The 27,626-nt window shown below is 31.8% G+C and overlaps 1 long non-coding RNA gene across 1 annotated transcript; it reads left to right on the forward strand.

The window, feature by feature from the left end:
- The first annotated feature begins 3,148 nt into the window (after nt 1-3,148).
- On the forward strand, nt 3,149-6,036 carry LOC104649614 (uncharacterized). Its single transcript, XR_743491.4, has 2 exons — nt 3,149-3,746; nt 5,442-6,036. It is a non-coding gene; the product is annotated as an uncharacterized lncRNA (long non-coding RNA).
- Nucleotides 6,037-27,626: the final 21,590 nt, after the last annotated feature.

Raw genomic sequence — 27,626 nt, forward strand, 5'->3', positions numbered from 1 at the left:
GCACTGCAGGTTGCTGAAGAGGTAGATACATCTGAGCCGTCTACTTACAAAGAAGCCATTTTAAGTTATGATTCTGAAAAATGGTTTGCCGCTATGGGAGATGAGATGGAGTCCCTACACAAGAATCAGACATGGGATCTGGTCATACAGCCTTCGGGGAGAAAGATTATTACTTGCAAATGGGTTTTCAAGAAGAAGGAAGGGATATCACCAGCAGAAGGAGTCAAGTATAAAGCCAGGGTTGTTGCCAGAGGTTTCAACCAAAGAGAGGGAGTGGACTACAATGAGATCTTCTCACCAGTGGTCAGACATACTTCCATCCGAGTGTTACTAGCGATAGTTGCACATCAGAATCTGGAGCTTGAACAACTTGATGTGAAGACAGCATTTCTACATGGAGAGTTGGAGGAAGAGATATACATGACTCAGCCGGATGTTTTCCAAGTTCCAGGGAAGGAAAATCACATCTGCAAGTTGAAGAAGTCCTTATATGGACTTAAGCAGTCTCCAAGGCAGTGGTATAAAAGGTTTGACAGCTATATGGTGAAGTTGGGCTATACTCGGAGCTCATATGACTGTTGTGTCTACTACAATAGGCTCAATGATGATTCATTCATCTATCTGGTGCTTTATGTAGATGATATGTTGATAGCTGCAAAGAAGAAGTATGACATTCAGAAGCTGAAGGGTTTACTTAGTGCTGAGTTTGAGATGAAGGATCTGGGAGCCGCTCGGAAGATTTTAGGGATGGAGATCATTAGAGACAGAGAGAGAAGGAAACTTTTCTTGTCACAGAGAAGCTACATTCAGAAGGTCTTAGCGAGGTTTGGCATGTCTTCATCTAAGCCCATTGATACCCCCAGTGCTGCCAATATCCATCTCACTGCCATGTTCGCTCCACAGTCAGAAAAAGAGAAGGAGTATATGTCACGAGTCCCTTATGCCAGTGCCGTAGGAAGTTTGATGTATGCTATGGTCTGTACAAGGCCAGATTTAGCACATGCAGTCAGTGTAGTGAGCAGATTCATGGGACAACCAGGGAGAGAACATTGGCAGGCTGTGAAGAGAATTTTCCGGTACCTTAGAGGTACATCTGACGTTGGTCTCATTTATGGAGGTGATACTCAGTGCTTGGTTACTGGCTATTCTGATTCAGACTATGCTGGAGATGTTGACACAAGAAGATCGATGACTGGCTATGTGTTTACCCTTGGAGGATCTGTCGTCAGTTGGAAGGCAACTTTGCAACCTACAGTGACTTTGTCTACTACGGAAGCGGAGTACATGGCCTTGACAGAGGCTGCAAAAGAAGGGATTTGGTTGAAAGGGCTGGTTAGTGATCTTGGTCTACATCATGATCAGGCTACGGTATATTGTGACAGTTTGAGCGCAATTTGTCTAGCCAAGGATCAAGTCCATCATGAGAGAACCAAGCATATTGACGTAAGGTATCATTTTCTGAGAAGTGAGAAGAGAATCAAGGTGAAGAAAGTAGGAACTGCTGATAATCCTGCTGATATGTTTACAAAGCCGGTTCCACAGAGCAAGTTTCAACACTGTTTGGACTTGCTCAACATCAGAAGCTGTTAATTGCCCTGCGGGGCAACTCTGAGGAAGAGGGGGAGGCCTGACACTATCATAGTGCGTCTGAAGAATCTGTTCGGAGAATTCAAGTCAAGGTGGAGATATGTTGAATGCCTTGAATTGGGCCCTTAATTTTCTATTGATTCTGTATGTTGGGCCCAAGCCTGTTAGGGCGTAGCTTAGCACTATATATAGACGCTATGGAAAACCCTATTCTGTAATTCTGTTTTTGCCTCTCCATAATAAAATTGCTCCCTCTCTTCCCGTGGACGTAGCCAATTTATTGGTGAACCACGTAAATCTGTTGTCTTGTCTTTTGCGTTTATATTTTCTCGTATTATCTCAAATTCCGCACAACAGTTCCTAAACAAGTGATGTTTTAGATATATATCTTAGTTCAAGGCAAACATGTCAAAAGTTGTTGCACCTGTGTAAATTTTGTGCCATTATCGTTCATGTATTCTTTCAGTTTATGGTTGAGAAACGGGAGAATCACCTATGAATATAAAATTAGACTCATATTTTGCGAAATATAGCAGGAGATTTTCATTTACCAAATCTTGTAGAAGTTTCTCTTCAGAATATATACAAAATTTGGTTCAAAGGATTGGAAATTTTACTCAAAATTTCATGTATGAAAACTGTATAAGATATGTATATCTTGATTAAGATTAGTTTTGTGTCTGTATATATATATATATATATATATATATATATATATATATATATATATATATATATATATATATATATATATATATAAAATACCCTTGAATATTTGAAATAGCTCAAATATGCCCTTAAACTATATTTTGGCTCAAATATATCATTTTTGTCAAATTATAGGGTCAAAAATACCCTTCTCATTAACAGAATTTGTTAAATGTCACTTAGATGCCATGTGGCATCCACATGGCACGCCACATAAGCCAATAGAGTTCTACTCATACCACGTTGACTAATAAACTTACTCCTAATTTTCTCCAGTTTTCTCCATTTCCCTTGAAATTAAGAAACAATTTACTAAGAACATAGAATCATTTTCCCTCATTTCTCTATTTCCTTAGAAACGATTTTGCAGCTCAGGTTTCAAATACATAACTTTTTAATTCTCTTTCTTAATTCTAACCCCTTCTAAGCCTCTTTCTTAATTCTAATTTTGGTTTGTGTCATAACTGTTGCCACCCAATTTTGGCCTAACATATTAAAAAAATTCGTAATTTTTAAGTTTATTTATTTAATAGTTCAAAAGATATTTTTTATAATTTTTGAATAAATTTATCGATAACTATCTTTATTTATTAGAATTTTAAAATTTCTTATTAGTTAATTTTAAAATTGTATCTTTACATGTCATTAGTTACGTTCATTATATTTTTTTTAAAAAAAATTATTTTTATTTGTTACATTTGTTAATATTTATGATGAATTCAGCACATTCTAAAAGTTATTCAAATACGAAAAGAATTCAGGAATTCTATTCAGATAATTTTGGGCCACAATGCTAACCCATCATTTGAGCTCATTTTGTGTTTTCTTATTTAAGTTATTAACTAGGTCAAAATGGGGAAGGAAATAAAATGAGGGCTAGTGTAAAATTTTTAAATAGAATAAGGATACATTTTCCTCCCTTAGATGCCACCACCCAACCCCCCTTTGTTTCCATTTTCGATTCCGGCCAGCAACCTTCCTGCCACCATCTTAGACCCACCAGATCTCTACCCATTCAACTCCATTTTTCTCTCCCTCCGTCGGAATCCTGCAAGGCTTGAGAACTCCATCTCAATAATAGCTTCACATCACCACCGAAAAGACCACCAGTTCAACACCCAAACAACCTCCAAAACCCCACCAGCCGCCGCGTGAAACAAAACCCCTTTGTTTTCACGAGCTCCGAGCTCCGGTGAACTCATGGGAAACCAAACCGACCAAACAACCACCAAAAAGTAAACAAAACCCCATCGTCATTCCTATTTATTCATCCAACAAAACCCCGACCCATTTTCCCCTTACTCGAACCAGTTCCCTGCCCCTCTTTTTTTTTCCGCAAGTTAGCTGTGAGCCCCAAACCAGCTGATTTTCAAGACCCATGTGGGTTGTTATGCCATCTCCAACAAGCTCCATGCTCCAACTTCAATTTAACCGGATAACCCATTGAAATGGTGAAGTTATTTTGTCTCTATTTCATCCTATTACCATTGTTTTCTTTTGAATTGCTATATCACGTTATTGTTTTCCGTTGATTTGATTTGGGAATGTGTGATAGGATTAGCCAACGGAAAATCTATCCATCGGATTTAGAGGTCTTTTCATTTTAAAAGACGGAAATCTAATTTAAGTTCATACATGTTTATTTGTTAAATTGGCCGAAAAAACTCTCCATCGATTTTGGAGGCCTACTCAATATTAAAAGACAAAAAATTTTAGTTTAAGTTTATATAAATTGTTTGTTAAAATTGTTAAAATGGCCAATGAAGAAATTACCGTCGATTTCCCTCCCATGTTAATAAAATGAATTTTTACTTTTAAGTTATTATTTGAGTTATTCATTTTTATTTATATTTATTTGGTAATATCTCTTTTTCTAAGTGTCTTTACAGGTACGCGGAGGTACTTCTCCTTGAAATTATTCGAATGTAGTTTGAATCATACTTTTATTTCATTATTTTGTATATATTAACGTTAGGTAAAATTTAGGTCGTTTCTTATATTTTTTATTTGTTATTTTTGCATATTGAATGTTTAATATACTTGTACATTATTTTATATTCTTCCTCAATTTGAAAAAAAAAAATCAGTCAGGACCCACATTTTTGGATTTCGAAGGATGTCTAACCCCTTCCCTTCGAAATAATTTGAACCTTTTACCTAGAATCAAATTGGTTTCGTAGATCATTTAATGGTTTTCTAGTTTTTTTCCTAAAATAAGGTGGCAACTCTTTTTAAAACTCGTTCATTTTAAAATTCATTAAAATTGATTCAATTAATTAGTTTTTGAGTCACCGCGACGTTTCGCCCAATTTTGATAGAATGGGGATGTAAACAAAATGGAGACACTGAGATTTTTCAGAGGTTTTAACCAATATGAATTTTTCAAATTGAGGAAATTTTTGTTTTATTATTATGTTATACCTTGTATTTTTATATTTCGCTAACTATTTGTGTATTGTATTTATTCATTATTTATTTCATTGTGTATATATTTTCATTGCATTAATGGCATAATATTTTCCGTGAAACGACAATTATTTTATTTCCATTAAAGGACGATTATGCGGGTTCGCAGTCGTTCATTGATCAAAAAATTTGGGTGTAGTTGGCTACTTGATGGTCAGCGATCGTTAACTGTCTCAGCCAAGTAGTCCACTTGGGTTACCTCTTCTACTCTAAATACAACCCACTCCTAGTAAATTAGCGTAGACCCGAGCCAAATTCAAATTTAAGCATCAACTTAAGATGACCCAACACCCAAGGCGTGTTGAATCCATTAGAAAGACCACCTTGAGTCCATAATGGCCTCTAGCCTAAAAGGACGATCATAATTGTGTGTAATTTTAAGGATGTGTACGTCGTTTGACAAATCACTGTCCATATGGATTAGAAGGTTATTTTAACAGTTTACTTTTGTCAAACTCAAATTTTCTGAAACTATCATTCCATCCAAAAGTGTTGACAATCAGAGATGACAAGAATTTCACGAAGAAGACAGTTTTAATCGTTTAATTAAAACAGTATTTGTGTGTTTTATTCATTATTTGTGTGATATTTTGCATTATCCATTATGTACGGGAACTAACACTTTTACATTTTGAGTTGTTCTTCTTCACACCAAAAAATTGATTAATGTTCGAGTGCAGAAATCATTATTTGTCCGAAGTCGCAAGAGACAAGAGGATTAGCGAAATTCGAGTCCTTGTATTTCACAAGACATTATTATCAAGTCAAAATGATAAATCAGGGGAGTATTTGTCTATGAGATCACATCTATTTATTTTTATTATTATTTGACATGATGTTCCTACTCTCACATATTTCTCATATTTTTGTAGAAATATCGTCCCCGACATCAGTCGAGGATGATCATAACAATGTCTGGATCTCGTGAAAATTGGGAAGAGACAAAGGTCCAAGAAAACATCCAAAAAGAGTACAACAAACATTACTATAGAAATTCGTAGGATACATTCAACAGATAGTATAAATATTGACGATTAAGAGGCTATAAAACATATTGGTGCGGGAAAAAAAATCAACTTCATGACTTCAAAATTTTAGTGGCACTAGACCTAGAAATTTCTTTGAGTTGTCTAAATCTTTAAGTTATTATATGCCTTATCAGACGAACTACGCGTACCTGATTCTCATTTTAGTGAGATATGTAGGCAATCCTTCTTGGGTTCGATATTATCTTCTCCAAAAATTAAAAAAAAATAGTTTGTGCATATTTTTCAAGTCATATCTGAACGAACTACGCGTACCTGATTTTCATTTTAATGAGATACGTAGGCAACCCTTCTTGGGTTCGGTATTATCTTTTCAAAAAAAAAATTGTTAATATTTTTCAAGTTATATCTACGTGAACTACGCACACCCATGTGTGGCAGTGGTACCGGAACCGGCAAAATTGGACCGATAATTACAGGAACCGATACGGAATCGGTACTGCGTGTACCGATTTAGTTCCGAAATCGGAACCGGACCGGTCCGGGAAACCGGTAAAATAACTATTGTTCCGTCTCGATTCAGTAGTAAACCGGTACTAGACCGGACCGGTATCCGGGACGAACCGAATTTTTTAAAAAATAAAATTTAATTGAATCTAATTTTTATTATAATTTAAATTTCAAACTTTAAAGTTATAAATTTAAATTTTCAAACTTTAAATTCAAACTAGTTTGAAAATTTTAAATTCAAATTTTAAAGTTAAATTTAAATTTCAAACTTTAAAGTTATATAAACTTTCAAGTTATAACTTTAAAGTTATAAACTTTAGAGTTTTAATTTAAAATTTTCAAAATTTTAAAGTTTCAAATTTAAATTTTCAAACTTTAAATTCAAACTTTTAAAGTTTGAAAATTTAAAATTCAGATTTTAAAGTTATAAAATTTAAATTTCAAACTCTTAAATTTTGAAATTTTTGAATTTAAACTTTAAAGTTATAAAATTTAATATTGACTATATCAAAAATTAAATTTAATACAACAATATTAAAAAACAAATTAAGGCAAATAGCCTATATTTTTATTAATATATATTTGATATTACAATTAGATTTACAAAAATATTAGTTTGAATTAATAGTTGGTGCCACCATATAAATACCTTCGTAAATCATTCAACATTTCTTTAGTAACATGTTCGGGAATAGGTTGAATAGAAAGATCTTCCATTGCTTCAATCCCGTCGTCACTATAATCTGCATTACTTCATCAACGTCATCTTGAAATTTGGTCGGTAGTGGTTCACGACCCAAATTTCTTCTCTCGGCATTAATCCAATCTCGAAATAATACCGATATCTCCAAGCTGTCGGCTGCTAGTGAATGCCTATGTTCTCCAAGTTGAAACCTTGCTGCACTAAAGACGCCTTCCGAAGCTACCGACGACGCTTGCATTGCTAATATATCTCGAACCATCGGTACTAGTTTTGGAAATCCTTTGGTGCGCTCTCTCCACCATTTGAGAACATCTTCAGTAGGTTCTGTCATTTGATTAATATATGCATCAAAATCATTTCTATTATCGTGAGAAAGTTCAAGATAATCCTCTAAATAATTATCAATATTATTTTCATCAAATCTAACCCTAGAGCTTCCAGGTTCATTTTCACTAGATAAATTTTTATTAGCATTATATAAATCATACAATTTTCTTGTTTCAATTTTTATGCTATCTTTAACTTGTTGACAGCTAGGAATTTCTTCTAATTCATCATTAATATCTAAGTTAAAATATATTTTTTCAACCATTCTTGATGAACCGAAATCTTTATACTTAGGATGTAACAAACATGCAGTTAAATAAATTTGAAGAATAGGAATATAATATTTTTTAAATTTTATAATCATTTTTTCAATGGTTTGTTGAAATGTTGGTTTATTTTTAAATTTATATAATTTAGAAGAAATCATACAAATATCAGGCAAAATAGTACAAATTGATGGACTATAAAGTACAGAAATTCTTTTTGTAGTTAAGTAAAAAACTTTAAGGAAATCTATAAGTTCATTTATATCACGCCAATCATTATCATCTAGTCTATATGTCATATCAGAATCATGAGCATTCCAAACCATTTGTAAGGGTATTCGATATTCATAAGCGACTACAAGCATTTCATATAAAGTATTCCATCTAGTAGACACTGTTTTTGAAATTTTTCTAGGTGGAAGACTATTTTCAAAACAGCGATTTTGAAAATCTTTACGCCGAGACTTAACTTGACATTTAAATATAAAATGACATGCATTTTCAACTTTCGTACATCCGTTATCATACATATTTACACCATCTCTAACCATCAAATTATATATATGTGCAGTACACCTAATATGATAATTATCACCATAAAAAGGACAAAGTGTAGTTTTTAAATATTGAACAGCAGAATTATTACTTGAAGCATTATCTAATGTTATACTACTTATTTTATCACATATTCCATAACTTTGTAAAATATCTAAAATAGTTTGAGCAATATAACTACCGGTTTTTTGCATTTGACAACATTTGTAACCTAAAATTCTTTTTTGCATATAAAAATTTTCATCAATCCAATGTGCAGTAACAGTCAAATAATCGTTACCATTTACACTACGACCCATATGAGAAGTAATAGCTATTTTACAAGTATTATAATAAAATAAACAACGAAGATATTGAAAATGTTATGCATGATAATCAAATACAGCCTTTTTTTTATTGTATTTCTAGCAAAACCTTTAAAATTTGGATTATATACAATTTGAATATAATGTATAAAATCGGGATTTTCAGCAAAACTAAATGGCAAAACCATAACACATATCATTTTAGCTAGTTCTTCAAGATCTTTTTCTCTACTATATGAAGGTAGTAAACTAGAGCTAGAAACATTAGACGAATTTAATTGTGTTTGTACCATTTTAGAGCCGCCTACTCCTACATTTTCAGGAAGGGGGGTACCGTTTTTTTAGCTTCCGCTACCACTTTAGCATGCAAAAATTTATTTTTTACAACAAGACATTAAATGACTACTCAAATGTCCCGTCCCGCCAGATTTGCCCACAGTTTTATGATTTAATATATGTTTACATTTATTACAAATAGCTTGTGTTTTATCTTCATTTTGTGTCATAAATTGCCAAACAACTGATTTTTTAACACGTTCTACCTTAGGCCTAGGATGTACCGGGGGAACTGGGGCAGGACAATGAAAGGGAGCGGGACTAGGAGTAGTAGTAGCCATAGGTGGCTGAGTTTCATCATCATCATCATCAAAAATAGGCGTATCAGTATAATTATCAATATCATTATCATTATCACTATCACTAGGCAAATCCTCATCAAAATTACCAAAGCGACGTTGTAAATTTTCATGATAAGGATCTAATCCTGAATTACTATCAATATTAAATACCGTATCATCAACATGTGTATAATCATCCGTATTTATTCTTAATATAGTAGATTTTTTAGTTTTTGATTTAGAAGAACTACCGGTTTTTGCATTATCGGAGGATGTAAAGTTACAAACATTTCTTACATGCTCTAATGCACTTTTTTCCCCTTTCCTTTTTGAACAATATTTTTTTCGAAATTCATATTAAAAAATTAAACGTGAGAATAAATATAATAAGAAAAATGTTATGCAATTATGCAAACAATAAATCACAAATAAATAAATAATTATTTAAATATAAATGAAACATAAAATAAAAGTTAGAATGAATGTACCGAACGTCTACTCAAAAAAAGTAGACGTTTATGACCGCCGATAGCCGAACGTGGAAAGTTGAAAATTGAATTTTGAAGCTCCAAATCTAATTTCCAAAGACCAAGTAAGGCAACACCGAAATTTAAGATATTATATATTATAGAATTAGAGATTAGAGATAGAGAGTAGAGAGTTGAGAGAGTAGAAGATGAATAGATGATATTATGATTTAAAAGAATGAAATTTAGGGGTATTTATAAGTAAAAAATGGGTTAAAGTGTAACTTTTAAAACTTTAGGGTATTAAAAAAGTTAGGGGTGGGGTAAGGGCTTTATTGGATGAATTTTTCTTGAACTAGCCGTTGGGGGGGCCCACTAACCGTTACCCAACGGCTAGTAACGGCTCTATTTAAAAAAAAAATTAAACCGTACCAGACCGGACCGGATCGGTAATTACCAAAACAGGTAAAAACCGGATATTCCGTAATTCCGTCCCGGTTCCTGTCCCGGAACCGGAAAATCCAAACCCTAACAGGTACTAACCGGTACCGAATCGAACTGGGACGGACCGGACCGGGAACCGGTAGGTACCGGTTCCGCTGCCACTCTTACGCACACCTGTTTCTCATGTTAATGAGATACGTAGGCAGCCCTTCTCGGGTTCGGTAATCATTCTTTCAAAAATAATATTACTTGTACATACTGTAAGAGTCATGTCTTTAGCTCGGTCGGGACCTATATAGTTAAGAGCATGTAAATATATTTGATATGATGGAAAATACTGACGTTGCGGTAAACTATAGTTTCTCGTAGTACCTCTTATCTGTACTTTTGTGATGCTTGAAAATTCTCTTGCATGCAATCAAGATAAGAATAAAACTAACCTTATGTTTCATGTGTATTGTGTGAAGAGGTTTTGATCAAAGTTCAATTGTGTTATACTATTGATCTAGAACTTGACCTGAATATTTTTCGAGACGAAATCATGAGTAATGTTTGGTTTGAGAAAGAATTGTAACTCTTTTTTGACCCGATTGTGCCTTTAAAAGCCTACCAAATTACATTAATCCCTAGTTTTTCCATTTGAGTCTGAAACCTTTATTTGGACAACCACATCTTAACCACTCATTTTGAGTGCTTACAAGCACTATCCTCTCTTAGCCAAATCTTCTTGAGTGCATCAAGAATGTGCAAATTATAAGAGGAAATCCATGTTTGAAATTTTCAAAAGCAAAGATATTGAGTCTCCCAAAATAAAGGAAGCAAAGACTTCTAGAGAAAAGAGAGAAAGGAAGAAGAAAAGTGAAAGAAATAAAGAAAAAGGTAAAAAATACCCTTACAGGGTCAGTGAAAGGTGGGAAGAAAAATATTCTAATAAAAAAGAAAAAAATATTATAATAAAGAAGTAAATAAAAGAAAAGCTCCAATGAATAAGGACTCCAAAGAAGAAGAAAAAAGAGAAGAAGAGAAAAGCTAAAAAAAAAGAGAACTCAAAAAAAAAAGGGAAGGGAAAAGCGTTAAAAATGAGAATTCAAATGAAGATGAAAGGTGAGAGAACAATGAAGAGAATCTGACGTCAAAGGCGTACCAATTATTAAGAGCACAAATTCTATGTAACACTCAAGGAGGAATTAAGTCACTTTTATCTCAAATAAATATCCTACCCATCCCTAAGCCTACTTACAAGCCCTACATGATCTCATTCCAAATGTTCTTACATTAGTGGAGATTTATATAAGGGTCAAGCATATGGTATCACTATTGTGTGCATTGAACATTCTTGTGAGTGTGAGTGCACTTTGAAAAATGTCATATAATTTAAGGTTTCAAATATGTGTTAAATAGGACTAGCCTTTTTCATGAGGACACTTGAAACATGAGGATTGATACAATTCAAAATCTTTGTTTGAAACAAGATGAACGGATCTTGTTGATCCTTAAGAATATTTGAGGTACCACTTGAAGCTGTAGGAATTATATTAATTCAATCTTTAAAAAAAAAGGAAATGAGAGATTTACCTACAATCCTAACAGTTGGTACCAATTGCGGTGAAGATTTGACTATCTCATCACTTTTTTTAAAAAAAAAAGAAATTGTCTTTTGAGTTGTTCATTATAAAAAGTGTTATTAAGTTAGTCTTATAAGTGTGAGACGCCTATTTTACTTCATTGGATTGCCCATCCCAAAAATGTGATATATCTTGTTTTTAGGCTTTGAATATAGCAAAGAATATCATTTTCATATTTCATCACGTTCATATTGTGCATTTTCTACTGATAATCTTTCAGATTCTTTGCAGCACTCATCATCCACAAGATTGGAAGTACATTTGAGCTGATTCCTGCCTCGACAGGATAAGTAGGCCCCATGACGGCTCGGTCATATATCTAGTGTGATTATTACTTCTCCTTACAATAAAAATTGTGATAGAATTTTTGAAAATATCTCAAAAATTCACAATATAGATTGCCAACAAGTCAAGATTGAAGATCATTTTGAGATTTGCCAAAATTCTAACTGGGACAGAATTTTTGAGGAAGACCTCAAAATTCTGATAAGTACTGCGAGAAGCTTGATAGCAACTACAATGATCATGCATCGAGAGCTAATATTCATGCATCGCGGGAAGATATTCATGCCCATAGGAGATCATGCATAACGAGTAAATATTCATGCATCACGAGTTAATATTCATGCATTGCGAATTAATATTCATGCATCGCGAGTTAATATTCATGCATCGCCAGTTAATATTCATGCATTGCGGGAAAATAATCATGCCCCGCAGGGATCATGCATCGCGAGTTAATATTCATGAATCACGAGTTAATATTCATGCATTGCGAGTTAATATTCATGCATTACGAGTTAATATTCATGCATTGCGGGAAGATATTCATGCATCGCGAGTTAATATTCATGCATTGCGAGTTAATATTTATGCATTTCGAGTTAATATTCATGCATCGCAAGTTAATATTAATGCATCACAGGAAGATATTCATGCCTCGTAGGAGATCATGCATCGCGAGTTAATATTTATGCATCACGAGTTAATATTCATGCGTTGCTAGTTAATATTCATGCATCGCGAGTTAATATTCATGCATTGGGGGAAGATTTCATCCTCGCAAAATTTTATGCATCGCGAGAAGATTTTGTCCCTAGCATATTTTATGCATCGCGAGAAGATTTCATCCCTCGTAAAAGTTTACATATCGCAAGAAGATTTCATACCTTAGGAATTTATGCATCGCGAGAAGATTTCATCCCTCGCAAAATTTTATGCATTGCGAGAATATCTCATCCCTCGCAAAAGTTTACATATCGCAAAAGATTTCATACCTTGCTGAAATTTATGCATTGCATGAAGATTTCATCCCTCGCAAAATTTTATGCATCGCGAGAAGATTGAATCCCTCACAAAATCGTACATATCGCAAGAAGATTTCATACCTTGTGGAATTTATGCATCGCGAGAAGATTTCATCCCTCGCAAAATTTTATGCATTGCGAGAAGATCCCATCCCTCGCAAAATTTTATACATAGCGAGAACATTTCATCCGTCGCAAAAGCTTACATATCGCAAGATTATTTCATACCTTGCGGAATTTATGCATCGCGAGAAGATTCTGTCCCTCGCAAAATTTACGCATCGCGGGAAGATATTCATGCCCCGCAAGCAATCATGCACTGCCAGAAAAGGAATCGTGCATCTCAAAGGAAATATTTACACCTGAACGTCAGCTCACGTTAAATGTCGAGGAAAGAAATTTAGTGTCGGCATGGTGAAAGACATTGTCTCCCATTTAAATTGCATTTTTAAGCTGACGAGTTTTATCTCAGTCTTTGTCGAAAGCATTCGAAAGGATGAATTTTCCAAAAAAAAAAGTGCAAACTACTTCAACAAGGACGCAACACATCATACAACCTTTTGGAGAGAAGTTTGGGATTGACTTCCACCACATTTTACCGCACTTCTCTACAAAGGTCATGTGTTTGGTCAAAATTGGGTTTGTCAATTTTCGTTGTCAACGATATCTTTCATTAATCATACACAACGGAAGGGACAACTCTTGACATCCAATTTTGGCCTAACATTTTTAAAAAGTTCATAATTTTTAAGTTAATTTATTTAATGGTTCAACAGATATTTTTATAATTTTTGAATAAATTTATCGATAACTATCTTTATTTATTAGAATTTAGAATTTCTTGGTACCCGGAGGTGCTTCTCCTTGAAATTATTTGAATGTAGTTCGAATCATACTTTTATTTCATTATTTTGTATATATTAACGTTAGACAAAATTTAGGCCGTTTCTTATATTTTTTATTTTATTATTTGTGCATATTGAATGTTTATTATACTTGTACATTATTTTATATTCTTCCTCAATTTGAAAAAAAAAGTGAATTCAATCGGGAGCCACATTTATGGGTTTCGAAGGATGTCGAACCCTTTTCTTCGAAATAATTTGAACCCCTTACCTAGAATCAAATTGGTTTCGTAGATCATTTAATGGTTTCCTAGTTTTTTTCCTAAAATTAGGTGCCGACTCTTTTTAAAACTCGTTCATTTTTAAAATTCATTAAAATTGATTCAATTAATTATTTTTTGAGTCACCGCGACGTTTCGCCCTATTTTGATAGAATGGGGATGTAAACAATAACAGTAGACACTCAACCCATCCATGAACAACTTCAATAAAAATGACTTTCTTTCCAATGGAATTGGAATGAAACAAAGTAAATAAACAAAGTAGTGTCTTGATCCAAGCAATATTTCTGATACCCTGTACCGTAATGTCACCACCTGAAACAATGAAGTCAGTTGTTGGAAGTCAAAAAAAACAAACTCAAAAGGGTCACCGATATGCTATAAATGGAGAAATGAGGGAAAGGGGTTTTATGTTCTCCTGTGAAAACATTTCTAAATTCTACGGGAAATAGGGAAAATTGGGGGAAATTAGAGGTAAGCTTATTAGTCTATGTGGCATGAGTGAAACTCTATAGGCTTATCCACATAGTATCCAAGTGGTGTTTAACAGATTCTGTTAATAAGAAGGGTATTTTTTACCCTATAATTTGACGGGAAGGTATATTTGAGCCGAAATATAATTCAAGGGTATATTTGAGCTATTTTTGATAGTTCAAGGATATTTTTGATTCTTTTTCGTGTATAGAAAGAGAATAAATTTAGTAGAAATATATAGACACACACGCACGCACGCACACACATACACACACTTCAGTTTTAATATATGACTCCCTCCTTTTCGTTTTGTATGAACTTATTTTTTAAATATACATATAAATCTTAATTTTAATGTTGATTGATTCCACCTAATATTAAAAGCTAAGCATAATCATTATTTATTTACTTCCATATAATAAATAAATAAATATCACAATAATTCATAAAAAATGAAGCAATAACAAAAATGAGGTAATATTAATAATTATAACTAAAGATGTTTCTAGAACTATTTAATTTTCTTGTTATCATTCTTGGTAGATTTTTGCTTTCATGAAATTATATTTTTACCTTTGATCATTATTCACGTCATATATAAAAAAATATTTTTTTAAAATTATTTATTCTTGATAGATTTTTGTTAGAATGAAATTGTATTTTTATTCTTGGTCGTCTTTAATACAAATATATCATCCTATTCAATATTATTGTATAGTTACTTTTTAACATCTTTTTCTTTAATTTCAATCTAATTTATATTATTAAATTTATCACACTTATTTATTTTCAAGTATATTAATTAGAGACAAAATAAATATGAAAATAATTAATTCATGATAAATTTTTATATAAAAATAGGCATTTTTTGTCAGCATAATGAATAGAAAAAAAATTAAGAATTAAAATAAAATAATAATAAAATAGATATCACAATAACTTACAAAAGAAAAGAAAGTGAAGTAATAACAAAATAAGTTAATCATATTAACAATAACTTAAGATGTTTCTAGAACTATTTCATTTTTTTTGTCATTCTTGATATATTTTTGTTAGCGTGAAATTATATTTTTGTCCTTGATCATTATTCACTTTATATATAGAAAGATTTTTCTAGAATTATTAATTATCTTTTTTAATAGCTTTTTGTTAGCGTGAAATTATATTTTTGCCCTTAGTCGTCCTCCCACTTCACTTTTCTATATAACAGAATAATAAGATATAACATATACACTTTTTTGTACTTAGTGTGTATAATTATGTATATTTAATATAAAATATTCATTAGCTATACACTTTATACATTTCATAAGCTAGTCGGATAAAGTGTTCGGTGTTGTAATTATCCCATTTCATACAGTCCTAAACAAAATTAGCATGTTATAAACCAAATATTTTGTTTAGAAAATTAAGCCCAAAAGAAATGACATTCAGTAGTCATCTCCTTTAATATCTCCATTTCTTTGTTTTTAATTATATTTTATATAAATTTAAATGTTTATTTATGTAAGCTGAAAGTTGAAAGATATAAGTATTAATTAAAATGAAACTAACAATTATATGTATTTATTATGCCTGATATAATTAAAAAAGTTGAAACCCTGAAGAAAATTATATTTATGTAATTTTCAGAAAGTAGTTGTAACTTTTTTTTTAAAAAGATATATACCTCTTTAGAAAGTTGTACATCAGTATAATTTCCTATTTCCTTTATTTTTTGGGCCGGGCCTTAAACCATATTGATTTTCAGGAAATATCTTAGAAAACTATATAATGGGTAAAAACAAGTCAAAATAATTCGAAAAACTTGCATAAATATATTATATTAAAAAATATTTATCGTTTATAGCAATAACATCTTCTTTACTTGATCATTTTTTATATAACTGTAACACAATTCTAATACATATTACAGAGAATAATAATACAAATTTTATTGATGAATAATATATTTATCACATATTTTAATACAATGTGTCAGATTCTTACCAAACAATTATAGTATATTTTAGAACAGTTATAGTACATATATATTGCATACATAATTCACTTTTAGTACATATTACAGATTTACCATAGTTTTGCTATGTATTTCTATAACTGAGAATAAATAAAAAAGTATCCCTAAAATCGGTAATTATTTATTAGAAAATACTCATCCAAGTATTTTTTCTAAATAATTACATGTTCATATCCCAAACCAAAAGTAATTCAAGAAATACTCATTCTCTCAGAAAAAATTACAGTTCATATCTCATATTCATTAAGACTGATAATTTTCGCTGAAATGATACTAAATATATTTTTATTGTATCATTAAGATTTTTTTGTTCAAAAATTACGCATTAGGCATGTTATTATAAGAGTATATCAATATAGTGTGTGTATATATATATACCAATATATATACACCAATATAGATATTATCTATCTTAATGATACCAATACAATGTATGTATACTTATATTAATTAGTATAAGTTACACGAAATTGTCAACCTTAATGATAACAATAGTACAACATATATACTGATTTAGTATTAATTAAGTGAAATTAATTACACTATATAATATAATTATTTAATACAATATGAATCTAAGGAAATATATGTTTATTGTTTATAATTATTTTACTTTTATGAAATATTTGCTTTGTTTTCCCTATTTGATTCGAGGAATTTTATTGGACGCCCCATTTTGATCGCTCCATTTAATCAATATTTGACTTGTATTTTTTACACAAATATCTTCTATTAGGTAACTTTAGTTTAACGTCCAGGCTTCTTTTTAATTTTGCTTTTACAGGCAAGACAGACTCAAATTTTAATTGATTTTTACATGTGTTTTTACTGAAGTGCAAGCATACATTCATTTTAAATGCATTTATTTACATTAAGTTTAAGTATTTATTTAATCTAAATAAGACATAGTTAACTATGAAGAGATTGAATAAAGTTGTAATATTATTGTATTATTTTCGTGTGGATAATTTTCACTTTTATTATGTGGATAGCCATAATCATTAACAGTTTCTGCTATGAGAATCATTAATATCATTATTAGCGACAGTCACTAATCACTTATGCAGTTTAATTATCACAATCACCATTGTTGTTCACTATTATTGTCAGTCAGTACAGATCTATCACTTCTATCCTTATGATTATATCTGACATCTGCTATCACTATCAACACACTATCACTATCAAGCACTACCATAATTGTGAGCAATCCTTACTACCAACCATCTTCACCATCACAACTAGCACCATTGTTGACTAGCACCAATAACATCATGATCGTCAATTACCACAAATCCTTTTGTCACCATTATCAACTTAAATCACCACCACAGCTGCTATCACTATCAATCACATCCATCACGTCAACAGAGGAGGACTCGCATATCCATGTGAGTGTGTATGTGCACCCGTTAACTTCAAGAAACATTATGCATATATAACTTGGAATATGAGATATATTTTATCAGACACTCTAAGACACTAAAACTTATTGGGTGCTCTAAAACTAATTGGGTGCACTGGTTTAAACATAATTGTGCCACTCGTTGTTATTTATCATTTTCATCTGAGAAACTTAAAAGTATTGAATAAGACAAGGCTGGTAATTTCAAACTTGCGACCTTATGGTTTTAAGTGAAGTTCAAAACCAACACTTCAATTTTATCTATTAAAGTCATTTAATTCATATTACATTAGTTTTATATTTCTCTATTTAATTAAATTATTATACGAATGGATATTGGGTGACATACTTTAACTAGCATGCATTAGACGTTGGTGGTGCACCCATCTTGTCCAAATTTTGGTTAACGTCTGCATGCTAGTAATTACAACATCAATCATCTCCACTATACATAGTACCAATTATCACCACTATCACAAACCGTCATTATTATCACTAACGAATATCAATTTTTGTTACTTTTAGTTGGATCATATATTTATTATGTGTAAAAAAATAAATAATTATGTGTGTTAATATATTAAAAAGCAAATAACACACATAATTATCTGACAGTTAAGGATCCACTTGCGTCATCATATTGACGAGATTTTAAAAATCGAATATCTGACAGTTAAGGATCCACTTGTTTTGGGAAAAGCCTAAAAAAGAAAGATATGACCACTTGAAGATGGTCATATAGAAAAGCCTAAAAAAGAAAGATATGACCACTTGAAGATGGTCATACATCCAAAGACACGATATGATTGGATGCATCTAAGGCTACAAGACTTTAAGTCTATACATGAGTGTAATTCTGGCATGTTCAGATTCACTTCTCAGTTAAAATTATGTGAGAAACGGTTAGTGAGATTGATATGATGGAAAAGACATTCTCCACTTTTCATGCCTCGAATGTGCTTTTGCAGCAACAATAACGAGAGAAAGGTTTTAAAAAGTATTCTGAACTAATTTCTCATCTTCTTGTGGCTGAGCAAAATAATGATTTATTAATAAAAAATTATGAGAATCGGCCTACTGGATCTGAACCACTTCCTGAAGTGAATGAGGCGTATGCCCACCATGCTAGACGTTGAAAAGGTCGCAGCTCTAATCGTGGTGGTAATTATGATCAAGAATGCAATTCTTTTCCTAGTCTTAATCATATATATAATAAAAATCACAATCAAAAGGAAAAAAGAAAAGATTAGAAATGTGAAGCAACTAGGGAAGAATGTTTTCGATGTGGTGGAAGATGTCATTATGCACGTGATTGTCGTACTACCAAACACTTGGATGAGCTTTATCAAAAATCACTAAAGAAGAAAGAGAAAAATCTTAAGGTAAATTTTATCTCTGAAAATCAACTTGACATCGTGCACTTGGATGTAACAGATGTCTTTGCACATCCTAAAGGAAAGATAGATCACTTAATTGGTGATGGTTATGTGAATATGAAGAGTGATTTTCTTTGTAGTAGTTATTAATAAATTTCATGTAATGATAATTGTTTACATGAGTATTAGTATTTTAAATTAGTTTAGTCATATTTTTGTAGTTCATTAGTTTGTTCCATCTTAATTAAATAATATATTTTTTTTATTGATTTATTTATATGATTCTAATATGATAGTGTTAGTCAAACACTAAATTTTATCATGTGTTTGTATTATATTAGGTCTCTAACTTGATTTAATGGTAAAAACATGCAATCTATTATTAACTAGGATTTATCATGTGTTTTGTATAATATTAGGTCTTTAACTTGATGTAATGTTAAAAACATACAGTCTGTTATTAACTAGGATTTATCATGTGTTTGGATTATATTAGGTCTTTAACTTGATCTAATGTTAAAAATATGCAATCTGTTATTAACTAGGATTAAATAATAATTTTTATTTTATTTTTTTCTAACAACTCATTTTTTACTTAGAGGAAGCAATAAATTAATGCTCAATTTCTAATATTTAATTATTAGTTTATTACTTTGGATATAGTGTACCCTTTTGACAACACTAATATTTAATATATATTTATTTTGTGTATGTCATTTCATGTGAAGATATGGATAATTTTAAAAACATATAATCGAAATATGAAGACATTTGTTTGATTGATTCCGGTACAACACATACGATATTCAAAAATAAGAAAGATTTTTCTCATTTAAGTATGGACAGAATAAATGTTACTGCAATTTTCAATAGTACTAATATGATTGAGGGTTTTGAAAGAGCCATTGTAATTTTGCCAAAGAGAGCTAAACTCATCATTAATAATGCTATGTGTTCTCCAAAATCTAAGAGATCCTTGTTGAGTTTTAAAGATATCTGTGAAAATGGTTATCATATCCAATCAATGGATAAAATAAATCTTGAATATCTTGGTATCATCAAGAATGTCTCTGGGCAGACATGTGTTATAGAAAAATTCCTCAATTTATCTTATGACTTGTATTAGACAAAAATTAGTGCAATTGAGGCACATTTTATAGTAAATAAGAAGTTAACTGATTTTAATACATTTGTACTTCGCATGATCGTTTGGGACATCCTGAGTCTATAATGATGAGACATATTATACAAAATTTGAATGGACATTCATTAAAGGACCTAAAATTTCTTTTAAATGGTGAATTTTCTTGTACTGTTTGTTATCAAGGCAAGTTAATTGTGAGACCATCACCAACGAAAGTTGATATTGAGTCCCCTGCATTCTTGAAACGTATACATGGGGATTAAGACTGGGCAACGGAACGGGACGTACCGGTACCGTTCCGGTTCGTCCCGTTTCGGTTGCCTACGGGACGGGCCGGGATATTCTAAACCGGTACACGGAACGGGACGGAACCGTAGTTTCGTACCGGTGTACCGGTACCGGTTCATCCTGGTTCATTCCGGTTCCGGTCCGGACCGTTCCGGTTCCGGTCCGGTCCGTTCCGGTCCGGTTTATTTAATATATATTAATTTTTTTATATTTTATATTTTATATAATTTATATTTATATTTTTTATAAATTATATTTTAAAATTTAAATTTTTTTCAAAAATCCCGCCTGCCCGCCCTGCCCGCGCCTGCCCGCCGACCTCAAAAATTCAACATCAATATTTTAATTTTCATTATAATCGTTTGTTCTTATACAAACGTTTGGTAACTTCGTTCCACTCTCTAATCTTATATTTATTTTTTGTATTTATTATTTAACTTGTAAGTTGTTTTTGTTAAGTTTCATATTTTATAATTTATAATTTTATATCATGGAGTCTTCTAAAAAAAGTGGAAGTAAAAAAGGTCTAGTAGAATCAGTAAAAAGATTAGTTAAAAAAACTAACAAAGGTGCTAGTTCGTCTAAATCTAAAATTCCTCTTGTTAGAATAAATACAGATGAATTTACGCATGTGAATGAAACTAGTTTTTCCCGTCCCGGTCCTATAAATATTAATTCAGATAGTCCGACTCCCCATGAACTCTATGAAAGATATTATGGTATTAATCAAGAAAATGAAGAAGTGGAAACGGATGAACAATTAAATTTAGATGAAGAAGTAGATTTAGATGATACACCGACTAGCCCCGCCGCCGACCTCAATACAGTCAATAGTATAGGTATTGAAGCTCCACCTCCGGTTGGAACTACTCGTCCCCTTATTATTCCAACTAGAGGTAAGACCAAGGTACAACGTTCTTTAAAATCACATGTGTGGAAATTTTGTTATTTGAATGAAGAAAAAACTTTTAGTATATGTAATCTTTGTAAACAACATTTTAAATATACATCTGGTGGGACGGGAGGTTCAACGGGGGGATTAAAAAAACATTTGATTAACAAGCATAGTAAAGAGTGGTTTGCATATATGTCTTCTCTTGAAGTTGGTGGAAATTGTAATGTTGAAGAATCGGTTAGAGGATCAAATATGGTTCAAAGTGAGTTAAATACTTCGAACCCAAGTGGTCCTCTTACACATCGAACCTATAACAAGGATCGTGATCGTGAAAACTTTGCTAAAATGGTTGTTGTTTGTGGTTTACCTTTTAGTTTTGGAGAACATCCGGGTTTTATTGCTTATATTCGTGAAACATATAATCCTAGTTTTCAAGGTTTATCAAGAAGCATGGTAAAAAGAGATATTTTCGAATTTCAAGAAAAATATTGTCAATATTTACGTGCCTATTTTGAACTAATGGATTGTAGAGTTGCTATTACTACTGATATGGGTCGTAGTCCTAATGGTTTTGATTATTTAACTGTTATTGCGCATTGGATCGATTATAATTGGAATTTACAAAAAAGAATTATTGGTTATAAAATTTGTCAAAAGAAAAAAATCGGAATTTATATTGCTACTACTGTGTTGGAAATTTTAGATTTTTTTGGTCTTTGTGATAAAGTCGTTAGTATTACTTTAGATAATGCCTCTGCTAATTTAAATGCTATTAATTTGCTAGAACCTAGACTTTGTCCTATTAGTAAATATGCTTTTCATGTTAGATGTGCCGCGCATATATTAAATTTGGTTGTTAGTGACGGTATTATTTGAAAATAGTTGTGATAAAATTGATAATGCTTGTTTTTATATTTTTCATATGAATAGTAGTAGTAGAATTAATCAATTTAAAGAACTTTGTAATGCATTTAAACTTCCGTTTAGAAAAGTTCCGAAGTATGTAAAAACTAGATGGAATTCCTTTTATGATATGCTTGAAGTTGCTTATGCATATAGACAACCTATTACTACGCTATTTAATAATCATAATGCTTATCCTGAATTTAAAATTAATGATAGTGATTGGGATGAAGTAAATGAACTTAGAATATTTTTGAAATCATTTTATGATGCTACTAAAATTTTTTCTGGAATATATTATCCTACTATTTCTGAAATTTTAATACACATATGTGAGATTTCATCTATTTTTTCTGAATATAAAACAAATACTTTATTCACCTCTGCTATTGAAGTTATGATTACAATTTTAAAAAATATTTTTTTCCTATTCCTCAAATTTATTTAACTGCACTTCTTTTCAACCCCGAATATAAAGAATATGGTACAAAAGCTTTAGTTGAATGCATTTATCAGAATTTAGATATTCAACCTGAAGAAGAACCTGATTTGGTAACATGTCAAAATAGTATAAAATACTTTGCAAAAGAAATGTATGATAAATATTCATTCTTAGATAATGTTGAAAATCCTCAAACGTCTACAAATCAAGTAGGTGCTCATGGACGAGTGAAACATAAACTTGGTCTTGACTCTTCTAATAAATGTGAATTTGTTAAATATCTTGAACAGGGTACAGATGATATTACAAACGATAATGGTATACCGGAACTATTGAACTGGTGGAGAAATCGTGGAGCTCAATATCCAAAACTTAGTAGGATGGTGAAGGATGTGCTTGCAATTCAAGGATCATCAGTAGCTTCGGAGGCAGCTTTCAGCGCGGCAAGATTTCAAATTGGAGACCACAGATATTCGTTAGCAGAAGACAGCCTGGAGATATCAGTGTTATTTAGAGACTGGATAAATGCTGAGCGTAGAAATCAAGGACTTCCAAAGTTAGATAGTCAATTTGAATTTTTCATAGATTCAACTATTGGATGTGGTAGTGACGATGGCATCGAAATTCAAGATCGTCAACGAGCTTTACCAAGACCAGAAGTTGATCACAATCAATCCCTAGCTGAGTTAGAAAGAGGATTTACGGGACTATACAACTATTAGTATTACATTCGAGACATAGTTGAAACAGAACCCTTCCTAGAAGGTGGCTGCGTAAGCTATGTACTCTACTAATAGTTGTAAATTGAAATTGTAATTTGTTACAAATTTAAATAAATTAAATTGATATTTTTTAATTTTTGTAATTTAATTTACTTTTTTAAAATTACAAATTTTATTTATTTAATATTTACAAGATACAAGTTATAAATATAACTTATAAAATAAATATTAATAAATATAAGTAATAACTTATAAAGTATAAACTTCAAAAGATTTAAATTTTGAAAACTTTATTAGATTACTTGCAAACTTAACAATAATAAAAAAAAATTAATAAAATATCTTTAAAATAAACTTAAGTTAAAAATTATAGTATAAATTTAAAAACTATTAATTTATACTTAAAAAATAAAAAAAATTATATTTTCGTAATTTAAAAAATATCGTCCCGTTAATCCCGTCCCGTTCCATCCCGGTCCGTTCCGGTTCATTCCGGTTCCGTCCCGGTATATAGTGGAACGGGATGGAACCGATGAACCATCCCGGTAATTCCGGTCCGGTTCATCCCGGTACCGGTCAAAATTCCGGTCAACGGATTCCGGTCCGGTCCGGTACCGGTTCATTCCGGTCCGGTGACCCGGTTCCGGTCCGTTGACCAGTCTTAATGGGGATATTTGTGGACTTATTCACCCACCTAGTGAGTTATTTAGATATTTTATATTTCTAATAGATGCTTCTTCTAGATAATCTCATATGTGTCTATTGTCATCTCGTAACTTGACATTTGCAAAATTATTGGCAGAAATAATAAGGTTAAGGGCACACTTTCCTGATAATTAGATTAAGTCTGTTCGTCTTGATAATGCTACAGAGTTTTCATCCTAATCATTTAATGATTATTGTTTAGCAATTGGATAAGAGTTGAACACTCTCTTGCTCATGTTCATATTCATAATGGTCTCGCTGAGTCATTAATTAATTGTCTGCATTTAATAGCAAGACCACTGCTTATGAAAACTAGGTTGCTCACTTCTGTCTGGGGACATGCAATTTGGCATGCTGCAACACTTATTTGTCTCAGACCGACAAATTATCATAAGGTTTCTCCATTGCAATTGGTTATGGGTTAAGAACCTAATATATCCCAGCTATGAATTTTTGGATGTACTGTACATATGCCTATGACACTACCAAACTGCACCAAGATGGACCCTCAAAGAAGGTTAGAAATATATGTTGGGTTTGAGTCGCCCTCCATTATTTGCTATATTCAACCAATGGCTGGAGATATGTTTACTGCTCAATTTGCAGATTGTCAATTTGATAAGACAGTTTTCCCAAAATTAGAGGGAGATAATAGTGAAATAAAATGAGAAATTTTGTGGAAAAATTTATCATTTTCTCATATTAATCCATATTCTTCTATTTGTGAGCAAGAAGTACAAAAGACTACTCATATGCAGAAAATTGCAAATTAAATGCAAAACGCATTTACAGATTTGAAAAGGATTATTAAATCACATATTCCTGCATAGGATGTCCCAATTCGAATTGATGTCCCTATAGGACCATCCACTAGTGTCATAGCTAATGCGTCAAAAGCACGCCTAAAGTGTGGTAGACCATTGGGTTCTAAGGATCAAAATCCAAGAAAAAATAGATTAAATGTCAAGATGACACTATGAAAGAATCTCATATGGAAGTTCAAAATTTGAGTAATTCTAATATTCATGAAAGAATCAATGAACTTGAAACTCAAGGATATAATGAACTATCCATAAATTTAAGAGATGTTGAAACTAATATGAATCGATCAGAAATAGTGGATGATTATGTCTTTGCATATAATGTTGCAATAAACATCATGCAAGATAATGAGGATCTTGAACCTCAATCTATTATAGAATGTCGACAAAGAAATGATTGGCCAAAATGACAAGAAGCAATTCAATCAGAGTTGAATTGACTTGTCAAGCGTGAAGTTTTTGAACCTATAGTTCAAACACATAATAGTATTAAACTTGTTGGTTGCAAATGAATTTTTATGCGAAAAAAATGAGAAAAAAAATGAAATACAAAGGTATAAAGCACGCCTTGTGGCACGAGGATTTTCTCAAAGGCCTGGCGTCGATTGTGAAAAGACATACTCACCCGTTATGGATGCAATAACATTTGTGTTATCTCAATAATTTCACAGTCCATGAGCAACTTAAAATGCATTTGATGGATATGGTTACAACCTACCTTTATGGATCACTTGGTAATGAGATATACATGAAAATTCCTGAAGGATCCGATGCCTAAATTATGTAACTCAAAATCTCAAGAAATGTATTCAATTAAATTACAAAGATCAGTATATGATTTGAAGCAATCTGGACGCATGTGGTATAACCGTCTTAGTGAGTATTTAATTAAGGAAGGTTATACAAATGATGCAATTTGTCCAGGTGTCTTTAAAAAGAAAAGAATATCGGAACTTGTTGTACTTGCTATTTATGTTGATGACATAAATCTTATTGAAACTCCAATAGAGCTTCAAAAGGCAATTGATTATTTAAAGAACGAATTTGAGATGAAAGATCTATGAAGGACAAAATTATGTCTTGGTTTGCAAATTGAGCATTTGACAAATGATATTTTTGTTCATCAATCTGCCTACATAGAAAAAGTGTTGAAAAGATTTTGTATGGATGAAGCACATCCATTAAGAACTCTGATGGTTATTCGTTCACTTGATGTGAATAAGAATTCATTCCTACCTTAAGAAAAAGATGAGGAAATTCTTAGTTTTGAAGTACCATATCTTAGTGCAATTGGTGCACTAATGTATCTTGCTAATACTACAATGCCTGATATAGCTTTTGCTGTTAATTTGTTAGCAATGTATAGTTGTGCTCCTACTATGAGATATTGGAATGAGATCAAACACATTTTGTGCTATCTTAAAGGGACAACTGATATGGGCTTATTTTATTCTAATAATTATAGCCCCAATCTTGTTGGTTATGCTGATACAGGATATTTATCTGATCCACACAAAGCTCGATCTCAAACAGACTATGTGTTTATATGTGGGGGGACTGTCATATCTTGGAAATCTACAAAACAATCCATCGTAGCCACTTCATCTAATCATGATGAGATAATAGTTATTCATGAAGAAAGTAGATAATGTGTGTGATTAAAGTCTATGATATATCTCGTTCGAGAGAAATGTGGTTTGGAGTGTGATAAAATACCCAGCACTTTATATGAAGATAATGCAGCATGCATAACACAACTTAATGGAGGATTCATAAAAGGAGATAGAACAAAGCACATTTCACCAAAACTTTTCTATACACATGAACTTCAAAAGAATGGTGATATAAATGTGCAACAGATTCGTTTAAGTGCTAATGTGGTTGATCTATTCACCAAGTATCTACCAACTGCAACTTTCAAGATGATGGTGCACAAGATTGGAATGCGAAGATTCAAGTCTCTGGATTGATGTTCTCATTAGGGGGAGTTAATACGAGCTGTACTTTTTTTCCCTTACAAGGTTTTGTCCCACTGGATTTTCCTTGTAAAGTTTTTAATGAGGCAGCCTAGATGCGTATAAATAGATATGTGTACTCTTTTCCTTTACTGAAGTTTTTCTTTTCTTAAAGTTGTTTTTAGTAAGGTTTTTGACGAGGCACATCATCTATGAATTAGATATTCAGGGGGAGTGTTATTAAGTATTTGTATTATAGTGAATGTCTATCATGTGGAGTCCTTTTAGGACATGGTTAAAAATACTACTTGGGGACCAAGTTAGATTTTTCCTATAAAGGACTCCTCTTCATTGTAAAATCATCCATCATGAGAAATAATAAGTCTTCTCATCTCTCTACTCTCTAATTTCTTCTACTTATTCTATAATTTCGTAACATTATTTAATATTTAGTAATTATCCAATTTTAATGTTAGA

Source organism: Solanum lycopersicum, chromosome 10, assembly GCF_036512215.1.
Source record: "Solanum lycopersicum chromosome 10, SLM_r2.1".
Lineage (NCBI taxonomy): Eukaryota > Viridiplantae > Streptophyta > Magnoliopsida > Solanales > Solanaceae > Solanum > Solanum lycopersicum.